This window comes from Phyllostomus hastatus, unplaced genomic scaffold (assembly GCF_019186645.2).
Source record: "Phyllostomus hastatus isolate PE091 unplaced genomic scaffold, TTU_PhHast_1.1 phas_scaffold_129, whole genome shotgun sequence".
NCBI classification, from domain to species: Eukaryota; Metazoa; Chordata; class Mammalia; order Chiroptera; family Phyllostomidae; genus Phyllostomus; species Phyllostomus hastatus.
This window is the reverse complement of record NW_025334009.1, coordinates 33,118,356-33,139,391: the sequence shown is the minus strand read 5'-3', so window position 1 is coordinate 33,139,391 and position 21,036 is coordinate 33,118,356. Positions and strand designations below refer to the sequence as shown.

The window sequence follows — 21,036 nt, the reverse complement described above, 5'->3', positions numbered from 1 at the left end:
CAGGAAGCCAAGCTAACCATCCCTCTTTCCTAAACTTTGGTTTCCTTAGCCCTATATATTAAATTGGTTCTCCTCCTCCCTTGCCACCAATGCCTTGTTTCCATTTCTGGTTCCTCTTTATACTCCCCTTTAGCCATCTGTTCTTATCAATATATATACCCTCTCTATGAACAGACAGTCCATTTTTATGGCTTCATCTTATCACTTTTGGCCAGGTGACTATCAAATCTGTTAAGTACAACTGTGTTCTCCAAAGCTACCATTCCTCAACATTTCTACTTGAATGTCTTGTTATCACCTCAAACTCAACATGCATCAATCTCAACTCCTCATTATCTCCAAACAGCCAACTTTTCCATCCTTTCCTAATCTCTGTTAATTACAAACCACTATCATTCCATTTACCCAGACTCCTCCCCATAAGTCACACTTCAATTTCTGTATGTTCTGCCTTTGAAATGTCTCTCATGCATCTTTTTCTGTTCCATTGACACTGCCACCACTAAAACCCAAGCCCCCCAGCAATTCACCTAAATTATGATAAGAGCTCTTGGCTATAATTCATTCTAGTCTCTCCACTTTAGTCTTTTCTGTATAATAGTCATTCATCTGTACAACATATTTACTAAGAAATTAGTGTGTGTTAAGCATTGGCTAAATGCTGCCAGGATAGAACAGTGAGAAAGATACTTCATTTAGCAGAAGACACAGGTAATGCAAACAAAGTTTTTCTCAAAATAATTATAGACTGCGATGACATAAACACAGTGCTAAAACAAAGGACAGAGAATAGTAGGGCTATAGGTGGAGATTTTAGTTAAAGATGGATTTTAAGCTGATACTTTAAAAAGAAAAGGAGGCAGTCATGTAAATATTTAGAGTGCTCCAAGCAAAAGAACCTACAAAACACAGAGTAAGTTCTGGGGGCGGGGCGGGGGGGGGGGGAGCGGGGGCCATGGGCGGGGAAGCTTAGTATATTATGGGATATGATCTAGTGTCATGTGCCTTGAGAATAGTAATAACGATAGTAGTACAAAGTAAGGTTGGAACAACCGTAGGCCAATTTTATTCTATGCATAATAAGTCACTAAAGGATTCTTTTTAGCAGGGGAGTTCTAATCCCATATACACTGTGACAGAGACTGTTCATTAATGTGTTCTTTCCTTCATTATAACACTTCTTTACTACATTTCTCAGCCACCCCTGTAATTAGGTGGGATCTAACTGGCCACACTCCATTGGTCAGAACTGATAGAATGTGGCCAAAAGTGATTATTATATTCCACTTCCAGCCTAGATCCTAAAATCTTTCTCCATACTCTCTTCCCCTTTCAAAACAACCTCAAAGACACATGGTGATGACAGTGATGACTTAAAAGGATTGAGAAACCTGTATGCCTAAGTTACTCCACGAAGCAGAGGTATCCCACGACTCCTACTCCATCACACATACGCACTAAATTGTGATGTGAGAAAGTAATGTAAACTTCCACTGTGTGTTAAGCCACAGTTAAGATCTGTTGCTTATTAGAGCTGTTAGCATATCATTACTGATACAGAAATCTTAAAAACAATTCTTTGACTGCTCTAGAAGAATGAGATAAAAGGAAAAACACAGTAAAATTAAAAAAACCACTTAAGACTCAACGACAACAACAAAATTAAAAAACATAGGACTTAAGTAGACATTAGAGGCCAACAAGCATATGAAAGTATGCTCTAAATCACAATTCAATTCACTGGGAAAATGCAAATCAAACCACAAAGAGGTATGACCTCACACCCATTACAATGGCTACAAGGGGAGGGGAGAAGAGGGATGAGGGAAGGAAAAAAGGAAATAAGAATTGGTGAGCCTGTGCAGAAACTGGAAGTTTTATGTATTGTTGGTGAAAATGTAAAATGGTGCAGCTGCTATGGAAAACAGTATGGCAATTCCTCAAAAAATTAAACATTATTTTATGACCCAGCTATTCCTGAAAGTAGAGACCCAAACAGATATTTGAACATCCATGTTCACAGCAGTATTATTCATAATAGCTAAAAGGTGAAAGTAACCCAAGTGTCCATTAACTGATGAGTGGATAAACAAAATGTGATATATATTCAATGGGATATTATTACCAGCCTTAACAGGGAAGGAAATTTTGATGCATGAGACAATATGAATGAACCTTGAGGACATGACACTAAGTGAAATAAAGCAGTCACCAAAACAAATAAACAAACAAACAAAAAAAACACCACCCCACAAAAAAACAAATATCACATTATTCCACTTACATGAGGAAGCAATCAAATTCACAGAAAAAGAAAGTAGAATGGTGGTTTCCAGGGGCTAAGCGAATGAGAGAATGGGGAGTTATTTAATGAGTACAAAGTTTCAGTCCTGCAAGATGAAAAAGTTCTGGTTTTTAACATTGGCTACACAATAATGTTAATATACTTAACAATACTGAACTGCATACTTAAAATGGTCAGGATAATAACTTTTATGTTATGTGTATTGTACCACAATAAACAAATAGAGAGGGAGGGATATAAGGAAAAAAAAGAAAAGACCAGTGTGGATAAAAAAGGAGCCACTTACTAAACCTGACAAGCTCAGGCATGGCAGGCCCTCACAAACTCAGTGACCTAAAGTAATCACACAGGATGGTCTGAAATTAACACTTCCTAACTAAAAGCAAATCATGGCGAGTAATCATGTCCTAAACTGGTATCTTTCTTGATAAGAGTCTATCTATCTTTACCTTAACTGAGCCTGTCTAATGTCTTCTTTATAAGACAACACTCTTTTAGGAGTAATCCTCTTTTTCCAGACCCCTCAGGGCACAATCTCCCACCAGAGCCCATGAAACTCCTCTTATTTTCTTCTTCCTGGAGCCTAGTCATCATGCTATGATGAAGCCCAAGCAGTCTATGTAGAGATCCACATAGAGAGGAATCAAGGCCTCCAACCCACTGTCAGCCAAGGAGGTCCCAGACAACTGTTACCACTGCCTTGTCAACAATGTAAGTCATTTAAAACATGAGTTCCTCCAGCCAGCCTAAAAGATACCACATGGAACAGAAACAAACCATCTCCACCCAAGTCCTGTCCAAATGCAGATCCTTAGATCAGAGATCCATGGGGTGGGTAGAGGGGGTAGGTTATTGCTTTAAACCACTCAGTTTAGGAGTGATAATTACTCAGCAATAGATAACAGATACAATATGACTCTGGAATTCAGGGCAGAGATCTTCCCTAGGGATATAAGTTTGTGAACCAGCCACATATCAATACTATTTAAAATCACAGGACTGAATGAGATCATGGAAGGGAGAGTGATGAAGTTCTAAAACTCCAATATAAAAAAAAAAAACTGAGCAAGCCCTGGCTGGGTGGCTTAAGGTTTGTGGGTTCAATCCCCAGTTAGGATGCAGAAGGGAAGCACCAATCGGTGTTTCTGTATCACATCGGTGTTTAATTCTCTCTCTCTCCCTCTTTCCTTGCCCCCTCCCTTTCTCTCTAAAATCAATAAGCGTATCTTCGGGTGAGGATTTTTAAAACAACTAAGTAAATAAAAGACATAACTAAAATGGTAGCATAGGTAAACATGGCTTGCCTCCTTACAAACCACATCAAAATTACACCTAATTATAGAACCACCATCACTCAGAACTGTCAGAAATCAAACTGAATGAAGTCTGACAACTACAGAATTAAAGTAACTAAATCAATCCAGACTGGTAGGAGGGGCAGACACGCGGAACAGGCTGGTGTCAAATCTACCTGTGGTGGATCAAAATTCAGGAGGGATATCTTGGGAGTGAGGAATCCCAGTCACACAATAGGGCTCCCAGACCAGGATTCCAGTGACAGGAAGATAAGTCCCCATAACTTCTGACTGCAAAATCCAGCAGGGATTGATTAAGTCAGTGGAAAAACAGCTTAAGTCCCAGGCAGTCAGCCTTAAAGAACACACACATGGAGTTATTTAGACTCACTTCCTTTGAGTTCCAGCAGCTTGAAAGGTACCAGAGGCAGACAGGAAGAAACTGAAGTCTCTGGCACCAAGGCGGGAGCTGGGGGACAGCTTTCTCCCAGGCACAAAGGCAAGCAGAAGCCACTGTCCCTTTTCTCAGCCCTCCCCCCAGAGTCACAGAGCTAGCAGACAGATGCCCTATCTGAGACTCCATCAGTCTGGCTAACACTGCTTGCCCAACCCTGAAGATCCTCTGAGGCTCCATCCCACCCAAAATACAGCTATTAACAGTGGCTTTTTCATATGAATGGCTGATCTTGGCTCCTGCTTCACAACTTCCTAAATCCTATTAAACAGGCAACAGAGCTTCAGTAAGCCCTGTGAACCCATGTTTCTTGCTAAGTGGCCCCAGGCCCAGAAGCCAGCCTAGATTCACAGCTTGGCTTCCCCTGGGAATCTCCAAGTCCAACACAAGTGGCAGCCATCTCAGATTGCTTTACAGCTCATAGAGGGTGGCCATGGGCAGAACACAGGAGAGGGCTAACTGTGGCCCACACGACCCAGGAGCCTCCAGACCCTGCACACCCAGTGGACAGCTACAGACCACCTCAGAACACCACCACCCTGCCCCTGGACACTTGATCCTCTACATAGGACAGAGGTTGGTAGTCAGTGGTCATAGCCAATTCTTGCAGCTGACTGGCCTGGGTAAATCTCAAGTATCCAGCTTGGGTGATAGGGGAGGCCGAGCCACTGGACCCTACAGGATACCTACAGGACACCTACTACATTAGGCCACACCACCAAGACAGGGAGTCATAGCAGCTCTACCTAATATATAGAAACAAACATAGGGAGGCTGCCAAAATGAGCAGCCAAAGAAACATAGCCCAAATGAAAGAACAGATCAAAACTCCAGAGAAGGAACTACACAAAATGCTTATGAAAGATAAGCAATCTATTAGAGGCAGAGTTCAAAACACTGGTTATAAAGGTGTTCAAGGAACTTAGGACCTTGACATCATAAAATAGATACAATCAGAAACAAAGGATACACTAATTGAATAAACAACCATTTACAGGGAAACTACAGGAGAGTGGAAGAAGCTGAGAATGAAATCAATGATTTGGAACATAATGAAGCACAAAACAACCATTTAGAATGAGAAAAATGACAACAGTATAAAGAGCCTCTGGGACAACAACTACCTTTCCAACATTTGCATCACAGAAGTGCCAGAAGAAGAGAGAAGAGCAAGAAATTGGAAATCTATTTGAAAAAATGATGAAAGAAAACTTCCTTAATTTGGTGAAGGAAATAGACATGCAAGTCCAGGAAGCATAGAGTCCCAAACAAGATGGATGCAAAGAGGACCACTCCAAGACATATCCATAATTAAAAGGCCAAATGTTAGGATCTTAAAAGCAGCAAGAGAAAAGCAGTTAAGAGGAGTTACTGTTGACTGTCAGTTGATTTCTCAAAAGAAACTTTGCAGTCTAGAAGAAACTGGCAATAAATATTAAAAGTCATGAAAAGCAGGGACTTACAGCCAAGACTGCTCTACCCAGCAAAGCTATCATTGAGAATCAAAGGGCAGACAAAGACCTTCCCAGACAAGAAAAAACTAAAGGAATTCATCACCAAATCATTATTATATGAACTGTTAAAGGGATTTATTTATTTAAGGAAAAAATCAAAACCATGAACAATAAAATGTTGATAAATACATATCTATCGACAATTGAATCTAAGAAACAAACTAAGCAAACAAGAACAGAGACGGAGTCATGGATACTAAGAACGTTTTGATGGTTACCAGATGGGAGGGGTATGTGGGGGAATGGGTGAAGAGGTGAGGGGATTAAGACGTACAAACAGGTAGTTACAGAATAGCCATGGGGATGCACAGTAGAGTACAGGAAATGGAGTAGCCAAAGAACTTATATGCATGTCCCATGGACATGAACAATGGTGTGGGATTGCCTGAGGGAGTGGGGGGTGCTCAGTGGAGGGGGGCAAAGAGGGAAAAACTGCAAGAACTGTAATAGCATACTCAGTAAGAGACATTACTAATTCAACCACAAACTCTTTGCCAATTGCCTAAACTAAAATATACAGACATCAGGTATTTTTTTCATTTTCAAAAAACTACCAATACCTTCTCACCTGCTCAAATCTATAGACTGTTCTTTTATGTTTTAATCACCATTTCAGGGAATCCTCACTTATCACCTTAGGTACCTCATTTGTCTCTCAAGAATTTGATTTCCGGTATTTCTCACCTTCCTTTCTTTGAGATTTACTCTTCCTTTTTAGTGGGTGAAACAATACACAATAGCTTTCTGAGAAAGGAAGTGAACAAGAGAAATTTTTGGAGACCCTGCATGTCTTAAAATGTCTACACTATACTTATGCTCAATAATTTTGGCTGGGTAAAGAATTCTAGCCTGGAGATCATCTTCCCTCAGATTTTCAGGGCACTGCTCAGTCTTCTAGCTTGTGAAGTTGCACTTGAGAATACTGAATCTCTGTTAAAAAATAACTTTCCAAGGAGGCAAATACATGACCCATTTGCATCCTTGTAAAGTTTTAAGATCTGCTTTGTCCTGTGTATTACAAAATTTCACAATGACACACCTCAGTGTCTGTGTGTACAGGTTATTAAGCTATTGTCCCCAGCTTCCATCCTACTTTATTCTACTCTGCTTTGGAATACAGGGTGGTGGGTGGGAAGAGGGAGGACCCTGCAAATCACACTTCTAATTTGCTCCACTGGACTGCTTATGGGGCACTAGAAAGACACTAAAAGAATGAAGGAGGTAACAAGATTAACTCCTTCAGGTCAGCGTCAACCAACAACCATCAATTAATGACCCTCACTTTGGCAATAGCAATTGTTCCAGTACCAAGAGTTGTTCTCCATTAGTAATTTTTTGCTTTTGTGTTTTACCTCCTATTTCCAGACCAGCCTCATCAAGTCTCCTAAGATACCTACACTTCCTGAGCAGGAAGCAACTCCTCAGTTCAGGGCCACTCTTCCAAGCCTCTAAATTCTAATCATCTCAGTCTCTTTTCTTTGTTCTCCCAGCCCTAAGGGCTACTAATTACAGTAAGTCATCATTTAACATAGTTGATTGTTTCTGTGAAACAATAACTAAACCAATTTTACCACAGACTAATTGATATAACAAGAATTATGTTCCCATTGCAGCTCATCAAAGTAATAAGTAAATGGTTAAACAAGATGACTTTATTCTGTGACTTTGAGGACCTTCTGTAATTCCTACAGTTACTGCCTCTGTGATACCTGAGTGTTCACTTATTTCCTTTTCAGTTGCCCAATTATCTAGTGTATTGGTTTCTGAGGGCTGCTATAATACAGTAATACACATTGGGTTGGCTTAGAACAGAAATCCATCTCACTTTTGTGGCCACCAGAAGTCTGAAATAAAGGTATGGGTGGGCCATGCTCTCTGGGAAGGCACTAACTAGTTAAGGATCTGTTCCAGGACCCCCTCCTAGTTTTTGGTAGCCCCAGGCATTCCTTGGCTGGTGGGTGGCCATCTTCTCTCTGTGTGTCTATGTCTAAATTTCCCCCAGTTTTTAAAGAATACCAGTCATATTGGATTAGGGCACATTCTAATCTCACTTAAACTTGATTACCTCTGTAAAGACACTTTACAAAAATAATCACATTTTAAAGTACTAGAGGTTAGGACTTCAACCAATCTTTGGGGAGGAAGGTCATAATTCAACCTATAACAACTGGCTAAACAATTCTTCATATTAAATTCTGTTGTAAGTGGTGTGGTCTCCATTTTCCCAACTAGACCCTGACTGAAAGTGTATGTGTATTTTCAACCATTTTCCTGAGTACCCAAAGGGCTCTCAATCTGCAAAATGATGTTTCTCCTCTCTGTGGATTTTTAAAAAATATTTCAGATTATTTCTGCTCTGCTCTGTTCTATCACTTCTGTTATTTGGAAGTTTATCTCCCAAACTGACCTTTTATCTTTTTCCACCTATTTTCCATTTTTTCCTGTACTTTATGCAAAGTCTTCTCTGTCTTCTACTGTTTTCTTCTTGCTATTATTCTCTAATTCTCAAGTTCTTTTTTCACTGTGATTGTTCCAAATTTTTTTTTCCTATTTGTTTTGGTCTCTTATATTAAAAGCTTTTCTCGTGTACCTGGTGATCCTTAACTACCTCCTCATATTTAAAAGTAAGGTCCTAAAAGCTGATTATGAATAGCTTACAGTGTTTCTTCTCAGGCTAATATGGTAAGAGAAGGATCCGCTAGGTTCTGACTTGGTTATCAGAATCCTGATAATCCAAATAGAAGAAGAGGCCTCAGGAAGGGTCCCAACACTGACCACATTCACTTAATCCAAGTGTTTTCTGTAGGACACCTGGCTTTCAGTTATGTCTAGTGCCCACTCCTCTCTAAGAGATGCATTATTTGTCCCTTGCAGAAGATAAATTTTCAGTCTTCTGTCAGGGCAGTAAAGACGGCACTCACTTATCTATACAAATTGACAAAGAGATCTAGGATCATGCTGCCATTTTTTTGTAATAACTGAAATATGACTCACACGCTATACAGCTGACCCATTTGAAGTGTATAATTCAATACTTTTTAGTATATTCACAGAATTGTGCAACTATCGCCACAATTTTACATTTTCATCATACAGAAAAATCCCCCTGAACCCTTGATCAGTCATTTCCCATTTCCCTTGAATCTTCCCTCTCTCCCAGTCCTAGGGAACCACTAATTTATTCTCTCTCTATAGATATGCATCTTCTGGACATTTCATAGAAACAGAATCATAAAATATGTGGTTGTTTGTGACTGTCAATTTCACTCACCATAATATTTTCTAGGTTCATTCAAGTTATAATGTGTATCATTACTTCATTCCATTTTATCACCAAATAATATTCCATTGTGTGAATATGCATTTCATTTATCCATGATTTAGTAGGTGGACATTTGGGTTGTTCTTTTTAGCTATTATGACTGACTGAACTATTTCTTAAACAGTTTCAAGCAATCCTATTTTCAGCCCCATTCTCACTCCTTCTTTGACAAAAATGCCTGATGCTACCAATTCCTGAGCCTGAGGATTCTTTTCTATCAGGATTGAACACTTTTAAGTCTACTAAGAAGTTCCTACCAGTTTGCTTTCCAGCTTCGAGATTTTATTTCTTCTTTCACTCTCTTTACCTGTGTAGTTCAAATCTTTAAAACATCCTTCACAATCACCTCGGTGGGCTTTGTAAGGGAGTAAAAGAAAATGCATCTTTCACCAATCTATACTTACCCAAAGGATTTTTAATTATTTTTAAATTATTTTAAGCCTTTATTCTTCCTACTATATTCATTTCAAGGCTATAAACGTTAAGCATGGCTTACCTGTACACCTTAAGTTATGTCATATTTTCATCGTTCAGTTCAAAATAGTTATTATTTCTTCTTTAATCCTGAGGTTACTTAGGAATATATTGTTTTGATTCCAAAACAGCTGATGATTTTCTAGTTATTTTTTACAATTAACTTCTGGCTTAATTCCAATATTTCAGAGCACATACTATAGAATTATTTTGATCTTTTTTTATGGCCAAGTATACATTAATTTGGGGAAAATTTCCATAGGCAATTGTAAAAAAAAATCTATGTTCCGCAGTTGCCGGGTGAAATGTTCTATGTATGTCTTTTAGACTCATTTGTTACTTATGTCCAAATCTTTTCTTTTGACATGTCTTACTGTTCTACTAATTACTGAAAGAGGTATGCTAAAATATACCATATTATGCTTATGGATTCATCTAATTCTCCTCTGAGTTGTCTTTTTTTTTCTTTTTTGCTTACCAGGTTAGCAAAAATTAGAATAACAGAATTAAGACACACAATTTGTTGTAAAGATGTTTGTTCAGATGTTTATGAATAGCAGTTTGGCAATAGAAATTTTTTTAAAAATATTTTATTTATATATTTTCAGAGAAAGGGGAAGGAGGGAGAAAAGAGAGAAACATTGATGTGAGAGAGAACCATCAACTGGGTGCCTCTTGTACCTGCCCCAACCAGGGACCAAACCAACAACCCAGGAGTGTACCCCAAGCAGGTATTGAACCAGTGACCTTTCACTTTGTGGGACGATGCCCAACCAGCTGAATCACATCGGTCAGGGTACAACAGAAACATTTTAAACCTCTTTATCTTCGAACCCAGTTATTTCACATCTAGAAATTCTGAAGCTGTTAATGTGCACCAAACACTTCGAAGCAGTTAAATGGATTAATGAATTCTCATTTAAACCTTATAATAATCTTTTGATTAGGTATCACCCCTATATTACAGAGGAGAAAATGAGGTTTACAGTGGCTTCAGCCCAAATAGTTATGAAGCCTATGTCGGAGTTGAAGCTGACTCCAAAATACTTAAATATATATATACTGACATGGAAGGATGTTTATAAAAGCCAAGTCAGAAAACAATATATAGCATATGACCCTATTTTTTTTTACATGAGCATAAATTTACACTTTCATAGAAACAAATCTGGAATATACGCATTAAAAAATAACAGTGATAAATACTACAGACAAGATACCATTCAAAGGAAAGAATTAGGTAAGAAAACTGCAATGAAACTGCTCATACAATTAAGACTAACATAACTGAGTTCATCTGCAGCCAGGATTTTAAGAAAAAGACATTTAATTTCCTATAACAATGTAATTCCTATTTCTCCCATTCTGACATGTGGCTCACATTAATACTCTCTCATTTTAACTGATATAAGGTGGAAAAATACAACCACATATATGTATGTGTGTATCTACAACTATATATATGTGTATATATACACACACACTTACACATATATATGTGTATGTGTTACCACTGCCTGGAACAGTTTCTGGCCCAGAGCCAATTTATTCTGCTGTTATGATTTACCAACTACAGAGAGGCCTGATGAAAATGACTCATCTAAATTATCACTTGCACCCTGGCTGGTGTGACTCCGTAGATTAACTGCTGATTTGAAAAGCCAAAGGTCACTGGTTCCATTCCTGGTCCCCAGTTAGGGGTGTGCAGGAGGCAACCGCTCATTGATGTTTCTCTCCCTCTCTTTCTCCCTCCCTTCTCATTTTTTTTTTAGAGAGGGAAGGGAGGAAGAAAGAGAAAGAGAGAGAGAAATCAATGTGTGGTTGCTGGGGGCCATGGCCTACAACCCAGACATGTGCCCTGACTGGGAATTGAACCTGCGACACTTTGGTTTGCAGCCTGCACTCAATCCACTGAGCTATGCCAGCCAGGGCAAAAACTAAATAAAATCTTTAATAAGTAAATACATACATACATACATACATACTTGGGCTGTGGCCCGTGTGGCTCAGTTAGGTGGAGTGCTCTTCATCCTGTACACGAAAAGGTTGGGAATTCAATTCCCAGGCAGGGCACATACCTAGGTTGCTGATTTGATTCCTCCTCAGAGAGTATATGGGAGGCAACCGATCATGTCCTCTCTCAAATCAATAAACATATTTAAAAAATATGACTTGGGCCCATTCTTAACATTATAACTGCACCTTTTCCCATCTCCAAAGTACATGTACCTATGTTCTGCACTTAGATGACAAGACAAAGAACAATGCATACATATATATATATTATGTGTTCTGTGATTTATTTCATCAACATTTTGCTTTTCCTACTCTTAAATTTTACATTAAAAAAAATCTCACGTCCTTGATAACAGAGTATATCCTACCAATTCTTAGTCATAACTTCCATGACATGCACTAGACTAAATTAAAACAAATAGCTTCAGGAAGTTCCAAGACTGTAAAACTTGTAAGTAAAAATAGTAGTAGGCTACAAACAGCTTTATTAAAGGAAATCAGAAACTTTATAACAAGGACAGAATAGGCAAACTCTTTCTGTAAAGGGCCAAACAGTAAATATTTTAGGCTTTATGGGCCATACACAGTCTCTGTCATATATTTTCTTTTTTAAAATACTTTAAAAATTTCAATCACTCTTAACTGAACACAGTACAAATAGGGTTTTTGAGGAGTTCCAATAAAAATAGTGGATTTCATATGTAAGTTTTTTTTTAAAGAAATTAACACAGAGCAAAACATACAGGAAAGCAAACAACAGCAACAAAATTTTGGACAACTGGTAACTCACTTAGTGAATTCCAGAAAAATAAAGTTAACCCGAACTGCTAAGAGCAGCTGAAAAGTCCAATTTATACCTTGGAATCCTCAAGATTCAGGACCTGGCAGTACCTGTTACTGTCAAATTAAGAGAAGATTAAATAAGGAAGACTGGGTAAAAGATGTTTGAGAAGCAGTAAATCCTTAGAAGTTTCCTCCCCAAATCTACCTGATGGTGGGCTACACCATCCTGATCTAGTGGTCACCAAATATAATTAAACATCTGCATACCTGACAAAAAAAATGGGATGAAGAGAAACCCAGTCCATTGCACACACATACAACCCTGGTGGACAAACCTTTAGTCTGCCTCAGGCAGACTGAGCTTTCCCCTTATGAACCTGATCCAGGAGGAAACATTCCCATACATCAGGGTTTTTCTCAAAAAATTGGCTCACCCAGACCATCAAACAACTAAGTCCAGAGTTTTTAAGTCCCCATTAATTCAGGTTTACTATCACGAGGTAATATCCAAGGCTTACTGACACCTGAAGTAAGTCTCCAACATAAAAGTTAGAAAACAATATAGAAGAAACAGAGTCTGCAACAATAAAATAAAGTTTAAAAATAAAAAGAATTTGTAGTCTCAGAAATTATAGAAGATAGTGCACCCATGAAACAACTACAGGATGCTCTTTATACAAATATATATATTTTTAAGAGAAAAGAACAGAGCTCTTGGGAAATCAAATCTTGACAGCAGAAATGAAATTTTCAACAGAAGGCTTAGGAAATAACATTAAGGAAGCATCTCACATAAAATATAGCAAAAAAGATTAGGAGAAGAAAAACAGTAGGAAAAAGAACAGAAGACTAGCCTAAGGAAAAAGAAACCACTGTTACAGACTGAATTGTGTCACCCCAAAATTCATGTTGAAGCTCTAACTCACAGGTAGCAAACACAAGGTCAGTGGGCCAAATCTGGCCCAGCACCTTGTTTCTACCCAGCGCCAAGCTCCTTGCTCCTAGATGAGGAGGTAGTTCCTAAAATTACATTCGGCCCTTTGAAGACAACCACGAGGCTGATGTGGTCCCCTGTGGAAATGACTTTGACACCCCTGCTCTAACTCCTAATGTGTCTTCTTACTGATAAGGACTTTGAGGTAACTAAGGTTATATGAGATCATAAGGGTGGAATCCTAAGTAATCCAAAAGGACTGATGTCCCCATAAGAGAAAATAGCATTCTCTCCACAGAAAGGTTTTGTAAGGATACAGTAAAAAGAAGGCTGTCTATAAATCAGGAAGAGATCTCATCAGAAACAACACTGATCGCACCTTGATCTTGGACTTCTAACCTGAAGAACTGTGAGAAAAAATAAATTTGTTGTTTAAACCACCATGGTATTTTGTGATGGCAGCCCCGGGAAACTAATATAACCATCAATGAAATAATTCAAGAAAAATTCCCAGAACTGATGTACATAATTTTGCAGATTTGGAGGGCACAATAATATCCAAGGGAAAAAAACCCCACAAAAATGTATTTATGCCAAATCACACACTCATAAATTATCAGAATATAGGAGATACAAAATTCCAGAAAGGCCTAAAACCTTAGGATCAGGAATCAGAATGTCTTCAGAATTCTCAAAAGGATCACAAGCTAGAAAACAATAGAAAAATGACTTCAGAATTCTGAAAGGAAATTATTTCCAATCTAGAATTCATTGCCCAACCAAATCAAGTAGGAAGACAAAAGAAGAAAAGAAAATTATTAATCCAGGATCTCAACCCTTCACAGGAATCTACTGTAGGATATATTCCATCAAAGGAGGGGTCAAATCAAAAAAAGAACTACATGAGTCACAGGCAATAGATTTAAGACAGGAGTAAAGCAAAGGGAGTCACCAGTTTTACGGTAAAAGAGAAAGGTGATTCAAAGAAGTTCAAAAACTGGTAGACAAGGACAGATAATTCTACTCCTAGGTATACATACATAACCAGAAGAAATGAATGTGTGTGTCTACGAAAAGTCTTCTAAGTAAATCTTTATAGCAGCTTTATTGATAATAGCTAAAAAACTGAGAAGAAACCAAATATCCATTACTTTTTTAACTGTATATTCATTCAATAGTGGGAAAAAAAAAACCATTGCTGCACCCAACATCATAGGTGAATCTCACAAATGCAATGTTAAGCAAAAGTAGCCATGCACCAGAGCATATACTTTAGGGTTCCATTTACATCAAGTTCAAGAACAGGTAAAAATAACCTATGATGATGTAAGTCAGAATAGTGATTACTTTTGAGGGTAGAAGATACTGATTGAGAAAAAGCAAGACAAGAACCTTGTAGAGCACTAGAAATGTTCTATACCTTGGTCTGGGTGATGGTTGTATAATGTCTACAAATGCAAAAATTTGTTTACCTATATACACTGAAATTGTGTACTTTGCAATTAAAAAAATTAACTATACATTTTATAAACAAGACACTGATGAGATCTTCAGTTGACCCATAACAGCAATTAACCAAAAGGAGAAAAATTTTAAGGTCTCACAAAGATCTTTATTTCAGAGTTATTTATAATAGGGGGAAAAAAAAACCCACTCTGTAAATAACACAATAAATGAGTGCCATGCAAACCCTGGAATTCTGTAGTGAGAGAGAAATTATTTGGCATCTTTCTGTTACCAACAGTCCAACTTAATACTAATTTAACCTAAGGGAGCCATCTGTCTAGAGCAGGTGTGTCAAAGTCATTTTCACTGGGAGCCACATCAGCTTCGTGGTTGCCTTCAAAGGGTGAAATGTAATTTTAGGACTGTATAAATGTAACTACTTCTTAACTAGAGGCAAGGAGCTCTACATTTGGCCCCTTGAAGACAACCACGAGGTTGATACAGCCCCTGGTGAAAATGAGTTTGGCACCCCTGGTCTACAGGAAGAGCATGCCCACAGGTTCCAAGGAAAAAAAAAGAAGAAAAAGAGATAGCATGATTAACCAAGGCTCAAAGGGTACACTAAAAGAAGGGAAACTGACAAGACAAGAAGCTAGAAGTAGGCAAAAAGACAAATCATGGAAGGTTTTATAGGCCTTCTAATGAATATAAAAAAGAAATGAAAAAAAAAAAACCCTCCTAGGAAGTAGAATTCTGGGAGGAGGGTGTTGTACACAAAATATTCCAAATGTTTCTAGAAGTAAAAAAATTGTTATAATTCAAGAACATGTAGTAACTGGAGGTATTCAAGCATTTCTAAGGAAAAATGTCCAAGGTCTTATTTAATGAATGAAACACTTCTGTAATACAGCTAAAATACTTAAAAAGTACAAAGCACATGAAATTCCTTGCTATATCTATTTTTTGTGTGGATCTACATGCAACCATGATTTGCAAGCATGTACTGAAGTTTTTGGAAGGCCAAGTCTTTAAAAACAAACAACACCAACAAAAACCTTTTTAGAAAATCTATTTTTAAAGAGATTTTCCCAAACCATATTCTCAGTACTTTATTCAATTGGTCTGTTTGAACAAAAGCAGAAATTATTCATATCATACTTATTTTCAACTCAGTAATCCTTAAGTATAAATTCAGGAATAAAAAAAAAACAAGAGAATCAGTGTTTCAACAGTTTATTTTAGGAGATAATCTATTTAAACAAATAAAAACAAGCCATTATAAACAACCGAAAATTAAAAGAAAAATAGCTTCTACCCTATTTCAGACCAAAAGAGTAAAGCATCCCTGCCAGAGATATTTATTTCACCTGGTAGTTTTCTGTGCAACCTGTTTTACACCATTCAACTCTTGCTACAAAAAAGAAATGAAAGAAAAATACCAAGGTAACCCTATGCAGCTGCTATTCACAAAAACTTTAGAGTTAAAAGGGAGAATCTATGAAGAACAAATACATGTACAAAAGATCTCTAACCCCCCAAATATAACAAATGATTTTCAGAATGCTTTGCTCAATAAGCAGAATGCTCAATAATCTGGTTCCTGACATTAAAACAAAGTGACAAAGAAGCAAAATGCGAAAGTGTTAACTATTCTAATAATCAAAAAGAGAACTCGATAAGCCCTCAGGGCTTTCCTCCAAACTATTACATTGCTATCATATACTTTCAAGGCTTCCCTAAGAGTCTCTTTACAAAAGATTCCAATTCTAGCATAACACTTCTAAGAGATCCATTCACTTTTTAGTTACTCATAGGACTCAACTGTAGAGATACCATTATTTTTTCAATACTGTTGATACATCTAACAAGCATAGAAAAAGACTGTAGACTCTTAAATCATTGTTTCAATAATTTAAATGTTGCAAATCATGAAGGTTCCTCTGTCCTCATAAAAAAAGTTCTGAATTTATATAGAAGGCATAAATACAAAAAATGCAAAGTAATGTGAAGCAAACAATAAACTACATTTCAAGAGATGAGCAGTACAGTTTCATAAAGAATATACAAAAAATTTGTAGATACACCAAACTTGAGTTAGGGAATCAAGGGCTGAGTCTTGACTGCCACTAATCACTAAATGTGTGTGTGTGTGTGTGTGTGTGTGTGTGCCCTCGTGTGCGCACACGTTTTAATGCAGGTATTCTGTATGGATTACATTTTCTTTTAAAAAGGAAGATTGGATATCAACTTCTGCACAAGCCTACATCAGACTGGAAAAAACCCAAGAAGTGATAAAACAATAAGGGATATGTGTTCAAAGGAATACAACACAGGGAACAGAAAGATCTGGAAGGCTACAATGAAGCACCAAAAATGAAACTTCAAAAAAATCTGACTTCATTTGCTACTTCAGTGCCTTAGGAGAAAAACATTCTTTTAAGGAACAGGCTGGCAATGCATAGATATAAAATACAAAGTCTAAATGAGAATGTGAGGTGGGTTGGTTAGGTGGACAGCTCCTATAGAGAAATAGTGCTATCATTAGAAAAAATATGTTTTGACCATATTATTAAAAGGCTAGGAACTCTGTAGGTGACAGGAAGCTATTATTGATTTAACAGTGAGAGATACTCAAGACATTAAGATTAGGCAGAAAGCTGGACATACTGAATAGGAAGAAAAGGCAGAGAGAAAACCTAGTTAAAAGCTGGAAGAAATGAACAGGTATCTGAAAGAAATGTCAAAAATTGGCTGACAAAAATTGGCCAATGATACGTGGATTGACAAAGTCAAAGATAAAACCAAGGTTTGTGTCTGGGCAATTGAAAGCATAATATCACCAACACAGTGTATGGAATCAATTTTGAAGGAAAGACTATAAATTCTATCATTGAAACAGTTTAAAGTGAGGATCATCTAGATGGAATTGTTGCCTTAATCTTTAAAGGTCATTTTTGGCCCTGTAGTTGTATTCTTAAAACAAAACACCAAAGTGTTTAGGAAGAACTTGTTAAATTCTTAGTGATTTCCAGAATTTCCTCCAATTTTACATATCAACTAAATTATTTAGTCTTCTGTTGTAGGTGCATAACATTTGGTATTTTTCTGTATCATAAAGGTGAGTAAATTGCAAAAGTTATGGAACTATGATAGAAAAAAAAGGACTACATCTGTATTTATTAAATCGTCTTCCTGACAAGTAATTTATAACAACAATCACATCAAATCTACCTTGAGCTTTGGCAGATTCAAAAGGTCCAAAAGAAAAATAAATCCAGGGTATAAACTATCACTCAACAACTAAAACATTCTGTGCATGCTTCAAGTTTTATTTACACGGACTAAATAAAGATAATACTTAGAAAAATAAGCACTCAATTTAAATTTTAATAAGTGAACAAACACAATTAAGAAGTCTTGAACACTCTGAAAATAGTGTTTAAACTACTATAGCTAATTCCCACAGATCACAATTTTCCCAAAGAAAATATCTGACTTTGTGATCAAGATGAAATGAAACTAATAAGTAAGCAACGTATATTTCTTGAGTTACTATCCGAACTGTGAATGGAATGCCTATTTAAAAACTGAACGTTATTGACAATTATCAAACAAAACCTTCTTGAATTACTTTCCCATTTATTGTGTGACCTCGCTGAAAATTGAGACTTTAGGCACAACGCTTTCCAGGTGCTTAATAAATTGTACGGTTCAGTTTCACATAAGATTTTTTAAAAATGAGTTATCTTTTGCAATACTTACCCGTTTTGACCGGACATTGAGGTCCTTCGCTCACCACCCAAGATGGGGTTAGAAAATTCTCCTTAACTTCATTCTTTCCTACTTCGTTAAGGTTTCTTACAGAATCTAACAGGTAGAATTATTTTCAGGTCACTAGCTCATCAGTTGAACATTAATGCGTGTATTTTGTTACGGTTCTCAGCCCTGAACAAAATCTAGCTTCCTGAGCTTCTAACGGCAAATTTAACTTTTATGGAAACACATAATGTTACAAAACCAACCTTTCGAAATCGTTTTTACCGGATATATTACAAAAGCTCACAGCCCAAGCAACTCAGGTACGGACCTACCACGGATCTACAGCAGATTATACAACTAAAATAACCCAGATTTCCCAAGAACGAGGGTACCGGCTGGTGGGGGAGGGACAGAAGGAGCATCTCAAGGATGTCCATCCTCCGCCCAAGGCTCTCCCCCTTTCCTCCTCTAACATGTTACCACCTTCCCGGCCTTGCTTTAGGCCACAACAGGCAACAGGACTTTGGGGGGTAGGAAAAGAAGCAGAGAAGCGCACGCTGCACAATGAACCCCTGAAGCCTCGCAGGGGTGGCCGCCCTGGGTGCTCATCCCGACTTGGCACTCCAGAGATGCGCAGGAAAGCCGCAGGCCCGCGCCCCGCCTCCCCCAACCCGGAGGTAGTAACCTGACAGTATCAAGGAGCAGCAGTTCAAAAGCCCAGGCCTGGCCGAGCAACCTCCCCGCCCCCTCCGGCTCAGCTCCGGGCCGGCAGACGGCGCCCCCGGGGCTTAACTTCGCCAGGGAAGAGGAAGCGACACAGCGAATAGTAGGTTGTATGGACACAAGACGCAAGGAAAGGCTCTTTGTGCATCTGCCTGCCAGCAAGGCCATCCCTCCTTTCCTCTTCCGAGCCTCGGTGGCCCCAGCTCACCTGAGGGAGGGAACCGGGACACCGCCGCGGCCGCCGCGATGGCCGTTACGGCACGAGGCCTCCGCTCCACCGCCGCGTAGCTCTCGGGAGAGGGGCGGGGCGCGAGCGGTGGACGGGCGGAGCTACCTAGCCGACTGGCCGCGAGGCCGCAGGCGGATCTGCGAAGGCAGGAAACCCTGTCCTGACTCAATGTGATAGGCTCGATCTCCCCTTTCCTTCCATCCCTGACTAGAGAGCCGTCTGCGCTGCACTGGGATTGGGCAGGCTGTCCTGTCAATCAAGCGCTGTGCAGGGAGTGGAGCGGGCTTTCTTCGCGGCTGAAAGAGCTAGAGAGAGGCGTTGGACCCTTACCCGGTGTAGATTCTCCTTTCCCTCCACTGCTGACTGCTTTGGGCCTTCCTCCTCAGCGCCTCAGGAGAGACTCAACAGCAAAAAAAATGACTGCTCCCCGAGGTCAGCCCCAACTTCTGTGGCATCTTCCTCCACATTTCTGCGCCTGAAAAGAGTCTCGGCAAACGAAGGTTGTAGGGGGCAGGAAGCTAGAAGGAAAAAGAAACCAAGGCCTGGAAATGGGGACCTGAGAAAAAAATTTAAGATGTATGCTTAATTTGAGCCACAGACCAAAGTAAGCTGAGTCTTAGGACATTCGAAGTGTCCTGGTGTGTAACGTAGCCTCCAGTCTCGTTTGTGGTAGTCAGCACTGTGACCTTTGGTGACAGGTCTTCCCACTCTTAGGGACCCAGCCCCAGTCACCTGCTGAGTCATCAGTAAGTTGGTTCCCCCGACGCGAGGCTGCGCCCCCCACAACATCCCTTACTCCTTCCTAACCAGCTTTGTGGCTCAGGTTAGGCTTTCCTCTTCAGGGAAGACTGCTTGGGTTAGGTACCCTTCATGGAACGCTAGTATTTTCCCCATCCAAGCTGTTGAAATAGTTTTCCCATCCCCACCTTGCCTATAAACTCCATTTAAGTCAGGAACCATATCAGTTTTCAGTTTTTCTCCAGTGCCTAGCATGTGATAGATCGTCAGTAAATATTGTTGAAGGCCTTAATGCATCTTCCTTTCCTATCTTTAATGTGGGCCCTGACTCTAGGGCCCAAGAGTCCACACTTTCCTGCATTTACTTAAAAATTATTCATTTGAATGCTGATAAGTGTATGGGGTATGCTTGACATATATAGGATCAATCACAATGTCAAGCTCAAATCAAGCTCAACCTGTGGTCCCTCCTTGGCTTCAAGTTGGTTGAAATGAGTAGAGCATGCAACTCTGAGCAACAGCTACTCTGTGTTTACATTTCATTATTGGCATCCACAGTGAATAATGTAAATGAATGTTAAACTTACTCTAAGGGTCTAAATACCTTTGCACACTTTAGTATGGCTATATGGACTGAATTGTGTGTGCCCTGTGGAAATTTGTATGGGATGCCCTAACCCCTAATCTGACTATGTGGAGATAGGGCCTTTAGAAGTAATTAAATTGAGGTGGTAAGAGGGGGGCCCTGATACTATAGTATTAATGTCTAAGACAATAAATACACCAGAGAGCTTGCTCTCTGTTTTCATTCAGAAAGGGCACAATAAGAAAGCAGCCATGTAGATCCAGAAAGAGTTCTCACCAGAAACTGACCGTGCTGGCACTGACAGCCTGATGTGGAACTAAGCCTGCAGAACTGTGAGAAATTAAATTTTTATAGTTTGAGCCACCCAGTCTGTGGTATTTTGTTATAGCAGCTTGAGCTAATATAGTAGTTTTATTTGTTTTGATGAATCTTAGAAAGTTTATGGACTGAGATATTAT

General features: G+C 38.9%; 1 protein-coding gene across 4 annotated transcripts in view; it reads right to left on the bottom strand.

The window, feature by feature from the left end:
- Positions 1–19,336, bottom strand: part of NCK1 (NCK adaptor protein 1) — a 77,617-nt gene extending 58,281 nt beyond the window's left edge. For 2 of the 4 annotated variants that reach the window (XM_045856929.1, XM_045856928.1), the window contains exons 1-2: positions 19,234–19,330; positions 18,306–18,410 (exon numbers count right to left, since the gene is read on the bottom strand). The gene's annotated coding sequence lies outside the window, so the exon portion shown is untranslated. Of the gene's footprint in view, positions 1–18,305; positions 18,411–19,233 lie in introns of all 4 variants that reach the window. The other 2 variants (XM_045856927.1, XM_045856926.1) reach the window with 2 other exon arrangements.
- Positions 19,337–21,036: the final 1,700 nt, after the last annotated feature.